The sequence below is a fragment of the Arachis hypogaea genome, chromosome 4, assembly GCF_003086295.3.
Source record: "Arachis hypogaea cultivar Tifrunner chromosome 4, arahy.Tifrunner.gnm2.J5K5, whole genome shotgun sequence".
Taxonomy (NCBI): domain Eukaryota; kingdom Viridiplantae; phylum Streptophyta; class Magnoliopsida; order Fabales; family Fabaceae; genus Arachis; species Arachis hypogaea.
Window position 1 is genome coordinate 33,253,829 of NC_092039.1, and position 7,223 is coordinate 33,261,051.

The window sequence follows — 7,223 nt, forward strand, 5'->3', positions numbered from 1 at the left end:
CTTGAAGATTTCCAAGAACCTTGAGAATTGGTTATCCTATCCCTTCTTCTTTAATTGCTGGGGGTATGGGGCTTTTGGGAAGCATGGTTTCAGCACTTCTCCATATTGCTGGGGCTTAGGAGTGGAGACTTGCATTTCCTCTTGTCCCTTTTCTTTTTCATCTGAGTTCTTCTCTTGTGGTTTCTTGTGGATCTCCCTCAATTCCTTCCCATTTTTGAGAGTGATAGCCTGACACTCCTCCCTTGGAGTTGAATTAGTGTTGCTGCAAATGTTGTGGCCAGGTGCTTGCTTGAATAAGTAGCCAATTTGTGTTTCAAGTTTCTTGATGGCAGCATCTTGATTCTGCATATTGGATCGCACTTCTTCCCGAAAAACTTTACTGTCTTGAATTTCCTTACATATGCTTTCAAGTAGAGTCTCAATTTTAGAAAGTCTATCTTCGGTTGGTGATGGTGGGTTGGGGTTAGGTGGTTGAGAAGGGTGATTAGGTGGGTGTTGATAGATCTCTGTGAGGTATGTTGGTAAGTTGCATTGTTGTTGGGATTGTGGTTGTGGCGTCTCTGGTCTTGACCTTGGTCTTGTTGATTTCTCCATCCAAAATTAGGGTGGTTTCTCCAACCAGAATTATAAGTTTTAGAGTATGGATCATGGTTCTGTCTAGGTGAGTTTCCAACATAGTTGGCTTGTTCCTAGTCACCCTCTTCTCCTACATTCACTCCTTCTTGAGCTGGTGATAAGGTGATGAATGCTGCCACTTGGTTTTCTTTCACCTTCTTGGTAAGATCTGCTAGCTGCTTGGTGATCATCTTGTTTTGAGCCAATAGTGCATCCATGTGGTTCAGCTCCATTACTCCTCAAGTGTTGCTTTTTTCAGAAGCATAGAAGTAGTCATTCTCAGCGACCGTCTCAATGACATCTATGGCTTCTTCAATGGTTTTCTTCTTGTTTAGAGAGCCCCCTGATGAATGGTCTACGGCCTTCTTTGACTCATAAAAAAGACCTTCATAGAAGATGTGTAGTTGAACCCATTCATTGAACATGTTTTTTGGTGGGCATCTTCTTGTTAAATCCTTAAACCTCTCCCATGCCTCATAGAGAGTCTCACCATCTTGTTGCCTGAAGGTTTGTACCTCAGCTCTCAGCCTGTTGATTCTTTGAGAGGGTAGAATATTACCAAAAATTTGTTTACCACGTCTTCCCAATTCGTTAAGCTCTCCTTCAGGAAGGACTCCAGCCACTTAGATGCTTTGTCCCTGAGTGAAAAAGGGAACAAAAGCAACCTATAGACATCCGAATGAACGCCATTAGACTTTACAGTGTCACATATTCTTAGGAAGGTGGTTAGATGTTGATTGGGGTCTTCTTGGGCACTTCCTCCAAATGAGCAATTGTTCTGAACAAGGGTGATGAGCTGGGGTTTCAATTCAAAGTTGTTGGCATGTATGGTGGGCTTTTGGATGTTACTTCCATAATTTCCTGGGTTTGGATTGATGTAGGAGCCTAGAACTCTCCTTTCTTGCCCAGCATGATTCACATGGCCTTCTCTGGCATGGTTGTGAGCTTCTTCTTCATGGTTATTTTCCAGGTTCTCCTCCATGTTTGTTTCAAAGTACTCTTCCTCTTCCTCAGCACCAACAACTCTTTTTCCTCTTGCTTCCCTCCTCAATCGACGGAGGGTCCTCTCAGGTTTGGAATCAAAGGAAGTTGAAGCTCCACTTCATCTCCCTGTCATACAATTAACAGAGCACACAGCAAGGAAACAAATGATGTAATTATTCTTGTTAGAGTGATTGTTAGTGTGAGTGGTGCAAATTATCAAACAGTTAGTGGGTTAGTAAGCAGAATTGTAAGTAAATTCAAAGAAAAAGAAAACAACGAGGGGATAGGGGATGACGAAGAAGATGAATTGAAACTAAGAGTAAATGACTAAGCAAATTAAATAATAAAAATAAAATTCTCAATCTAGTGAACTTCCAACTTAATCATTATTGATACAAAATCAATCCCCGGCAACGGTGCCATAAACTTGATGCACGAAAACTTGTCTCTCAACAAATTTCCCTTCGGCAAGTATACCAAATTATCGTCAAGTAAAAACTCACAATAGAGTGAGGTCGAATCCCACAGGGATTGATTGGTCAAGCAACTTTAGTTAGAAGAGTGTGCTAGTTGAGCTAAACAGAATGTAGTTGAGATTTTCTGGAAATTAAATGGCGGGAAAGTAAATTGAAGAAAATAAAGTGCAGAATCGTAAATGGGGATTTAGAAAGATGAACATGGAAATAAATGGCAGAAAGTGAAGAGAATGGGTAAGATCAGAGATGGGGATTCATTGGGCTTAGGAGATGTTACATTCTCCAGATCAAGTTCATTCTCATCTCTTCCTCAATTAATGCATTCATTGATCTCCTTGGCAATCTTAAGTGATTGGATCCCAATTCCTTGGCAATCCAATCTCTCTAAGCTTGAACAATTGCCCAATTCCTTGATTTAATTGCTCATGGAAAGAGATGAAGTGTGGTCACTGATTATACCACATGTATTTCCAAATCACAGTGTTGGGAGGATTACATGTCACTATATCTGCCCAAACCCCAATTTGGTCCAACATGAGAAAGCATTTCTAGTATGATCTCCTCATCCCTTTTCCAAGGCTCAGAGGAGATCTAATTATGGAGAGTTTCTTTTCCAAGACAACTAACCAATTAGATTAAGATCGAAAGCCTTCTAGTAAATCAAGAGAAAAGAAAGAAGAAGAAGAATGAAAACTATAATTGATCCATTAAATTACAACAGAGCTCCCTAACCAAATGAAAGGGGTTTAGTTGTTCAAAGCTCTGGAAATGGAAATGAAAAAGGGTAGAACAGAATGCATGCAGAAAGTAAATATACAGAGTGTAGTTCTCCAAAAGTGCAAAAGCTCTATAATAGTTCAAAACTACTCCTATATATACTACTCTTCTTGATCTTCTAGTGAGTTCTTCAAGTCTTGGATATGGGCCTTTGATCTTGAGTTGAAGCAGTTACAATCTTCAGTGGGCTTAGCTTTGTTTGTAGAAAAAGTGTGAGTTAGGCATGGGAGTTAGTTAGGACGTTACTGGCGTCAACGTTAAGTGAGGATGTGGGTTCGAGAACGTTAGTGACAATCACCTTTTCCACTAATGTTCCAACCCAAAATGATCAACGTTTACTTCAACGTTAGTGGCACTAACGTGACCACTAACGTTGCCTCTTGGTCCTTCGCAAATGTTATTAGGAATCACCTTTTCCTATAACGTTGCCTTGTGCCCCCTTTCCCTACGTTAGTTCACGTTAGTATAACTAACGTGACTCTTAATGTGGGCATGCCTAAAGCTTCGAGAGCGTTAGTGACACTTACCTTTGTCACTAACGCTCCAAATGCTCCTTCTTCCCACGTTAGAGTTCACGTTAATTGGATTAACGTGACTACTAACGTGGTGGTGATAGCCATCTCCAACGTTAGTGACAAAGGTGAGTGTCGCTAACGTTGGCCTATCATGCTTGGCTCCACGTTACTCTTCACGTTAGTGGTCTTAACGTGACCACTAACGTGGGCAATGTTGGCTTAGTCCAACATTAGTGACAACGGTGAGTGTCACTAACGTTGGCACTTTCTTCTTCCTCCATGTTAGAGTTCACGTTAACTAAGTTAACGTGACTCTTAACGTGGCCAATTGTGCCAATTTGGAGCGTTAGTGGCATTCACCTTTACCACTAATGCTGGAGCTCCCTTTTCCTCTACGTTAACTACCACGTTAATGTAGTTAACGTGGCAATTAACGTGGGCTATGATGGCTTCGAAGGCGTTATTGGCGATCACTTTTCTCATTAACGCTACAAGCTTCTTCCCATTCCACATTAATGGTCACATTAACTAGATTAACGTGGCTACTAACGCGGCTCTTCCTTGCTTCCTTTGTCCTGAAATCAAGCAATTAAGGTGCATCAAAGCTCTGTTCCAAATCATGAGATTATGCATAATCAATTTTATCATACAATTCCTGCCTAATCCTCATGAATTCATGTAAAGTTCACAATAATTGCTTGAATCAAGGTGTAAGTGTATTTTCATCCAAAACTTGCCTATTTACTGAGAAAATGCATGAAACTACCCTAAAACAGTAAAGAAAAGGTCAGTCAAACTGGCCAAGATGCCCTGGCATCATCTAGTTGCATGTTCTAGGTTTGGTGTCCTTTGTGTTTTCGTCACCTAAAAAAATAGTTTTTATTTGTTCAATCCTTGCATTTGCTGAATGTGTCTATTTTCTTGGGAATAGTTGCCCCTTGAGTCTTTCTTTCTAAAATCTTTTTAAAAATAATTTTTCTTTGATTAGATCTTGTGCCAAATTTTAAGTTTGGTGTTCTCTTGTTAATTTTTCTTTAGTTTTCGAAAATTTATTTTGGTCTTCTAAAAATTTTAAGTTTGGTGTTCTTTCTTTTTGTTCTTGTTGTTCTTGTAAGTCTTCAAAGTGTTCTTGGGTCTTCCTTGTGTCTTGATCTTAAAATTTTTAAGTTTGGTGTGCCTTGGTGTTTTCCCTCCAAAATTTTCGAAAACAAGGAGCACTGGATCTAAAAATTTTAAATCTTGTATCTTTGGTGTGTTTTTCTCTTTCATAAAAAAAATTCAAAAATAAAAAAAATATTTTCCTTTAATTTCTCATAATTTTCGAATCTCTTGGGTTGACTTGGTCAAAATTTTTCAAATCATATCCTTTTAAGATTTTTAAAATCATATCTTTTTCAAAAATATCCTAACCACTTTCTCTCTCCTCACCTTTTTCAAAAATCTTCATAAAATATTTTCAAATCTTTTTTTATTTATTTTAGGTTTTTATTTATTTATTTTTATTTTATTATCTCTAGAAAATATATATATATATAAATAAATAAATATAAAATAAAATTTTTATTTACATCATCTCCCTTTCTCCATCATGGAACTAAGTGGAAACGAACAGTTCAGAAGGACTCTGGGGTCATATGCTAACCCCGCTACTGCTTCATATAGGAGTAGTATCTGTATACCCTCCATCCGGGTCAGTAGTTTTGAGTTGAATCCTCAGCTCATTATCATGGTGCAGCAAAATTGCCAGTATTCCGGTCTACCACAGGAAGAACCTACTGAGTTTCTAGACAGTTCTTACAAATTCCTGACACAGTACTTGATAAGGAAGTAGACCATGATGTCTACAGATTATTACTGTTTCCATTTGCTATAAAAGACCAAGCTAAGAGGTGGTTAAATAACCAACCTAAGGCCAACATAAGGACATGGAAACAGCTGTCAGAAAAATTTCTGAATCAATATTTCCCTCCTAAGAGGATGACACAGTTAAGGCTGGACATCCAAGGCTTTAAACAAGAGGATAATGAATCTCTTTACAATTTCTGGGAGAGGTATAGAGAGATGCTGAGGAAATGCCCCTCTGAAATGTTTTCAGAATGGGTGCAGTTAGACATCTTCTACTATGGGCTTACAGAAAAAGCTCAGATATCTCTAGACCACTCAGCTGGTAGATCTATACACATGAGAAAGACAATTGAAGAGGCTCAAGAGCTTATAGATACTGTTGCTAAAAATCAGCGTCTGTACTTGAGTAGTGAGTCCTCCATGAAGGAAGAGGTTAAAGCAGTATCTACTGACCTTAGTCCTCCAGAAAAAGTTGCTAAACTCAACCAGCAATTACTTACTCTGACAAAATAGTTAGCAGAATTTAAAAAAATGTTACAAGATACTCAGGATGCTAATAAGAATATGGAAGCACAACTTGACCAGACAAGACAACATTTATCTAAACAAATAATAGAAGAATGTCAAGCTGTTCAATTAAGGAGTGGAAAAACATTAAATACATCAACTCAAAGCAGCAGAAAGCCAAGGAAAGAACAGCTGACAAAGGATGAATAGAATGCTACCCAAAATCCCTCTGAGGACAGTAAGAGCCTAGAAAGGAATAATTCTGGCGTTCAAACGCCAGAAAAGGGTGACAAACTGGTGTTAAACGCCTAGTGGATGCCCAGTTATGGCGATCAAACGCCAGAAAAGGACGAAAAGTTGGCATCAAACTCCAAATCCATGTTCAATTCTGGCGTTTGGGTAGGAATCTGGCATTAAACGCCAATCCAGTACCCAATCCTGGCGTTCAAACGCCAGTAAGGGATCAGACAACTGCAAGTGCTGATAATAACTCCCTCAAGAAGGCGTCTCAGCCTACTTCTGTAGGAAATAAACTTTTAGCAACCAAGGTTGAAGAATATAAAGCCAAAATACCTTATCCTCAGAAACTCCGCCAAGCGGAAGAGGATAAGCAATTTGCCCGCTTTGCAGACTATTTCAGAACTCTTGAAATAAAGATTCCATTTGTAGAAGCACTTGAGCAAATACCTTCCTATGCTAAGTTCATGAAAGAGATCTTAAGCCATAAGAAGGATTGGAGAGAAACTGAAAATATTTTTCTCACTGGAAAATGTAGTGCAGTCATTCTAAAGAGCTTACCAGAAAAGCTTAAGGACCCCAGAAGCTTTATGATACCATGCACATTAGAGGGAATTTGTACTAAGACAGCTCTATGTGATCTTGGGGCAAGTATCAACCTAATCCCTGCATCCACTATCAGAAAGCTTGGTTTGACAGAAGAGATCAAACTAACCTGGATCTGTCTTCAACTTGCTGATGGCTCCATTAAATACCCATCAGGCATAATTGAAGACATGATTGTCAAGGTTGGGCCATTTGCCTTTTCCGCTGACTTTGTTGTGCTGGAAATAGAGGAGTACAAGAGTGCAACTCTCATTCTAGGAAGACCTTTCCTAGCAACTAGTCAAACTCTCATTGATGTTCAAAAAGGGAAAGTGGCCCTGACAGTCAATGAGAATGAGTTTAAATTGAATGCTGTCAAAGCTATGCAGCATCCAGACACACCAAAAGACTGCATAAAAGTTGATCTTATTGACTCTCTGGTAGAAGAAGTCAATATGACTGAAAGTCTCGAATTAGAGCTAGAGGACATATTTAAAGATGTTCAGCCTGATCTGGAGGAGCCAAAGGAAATAGAAGAACCTCTGAAAACTCCTCAATTAGAGAAAAAGCTCCCCAAACCAGAGCTCAAACCACTACCACCATCCCTGAAATATGCATTTTTGGGAGAAGACAACACTTTTCCTGTGATCACAAGACAGCTCTTGGGTGGTCCATAAGTGAT

The 7,223-nt window shown here is 39.1% G+C and overlaps 1 non-coding gene across 1 annotated transcript; it reads left to right on the top strand.

Moving 5' to 3' along the window:
* The first annotated feature begins 1,038 nt into the window (after window positions 1-1,038).
* On the top strand, window positions 1,039-1,145 carry LOC112799173 (small nucleolar RNA R71). The gene has a single exon (XR_003200751.1). It is a non-coding gene; the product is annotated as a small nucleolar RNA R71 (small nucleolar RNA).
* Window positions 1,146-7,223: the final 6,078 nt, after the last annotated feature.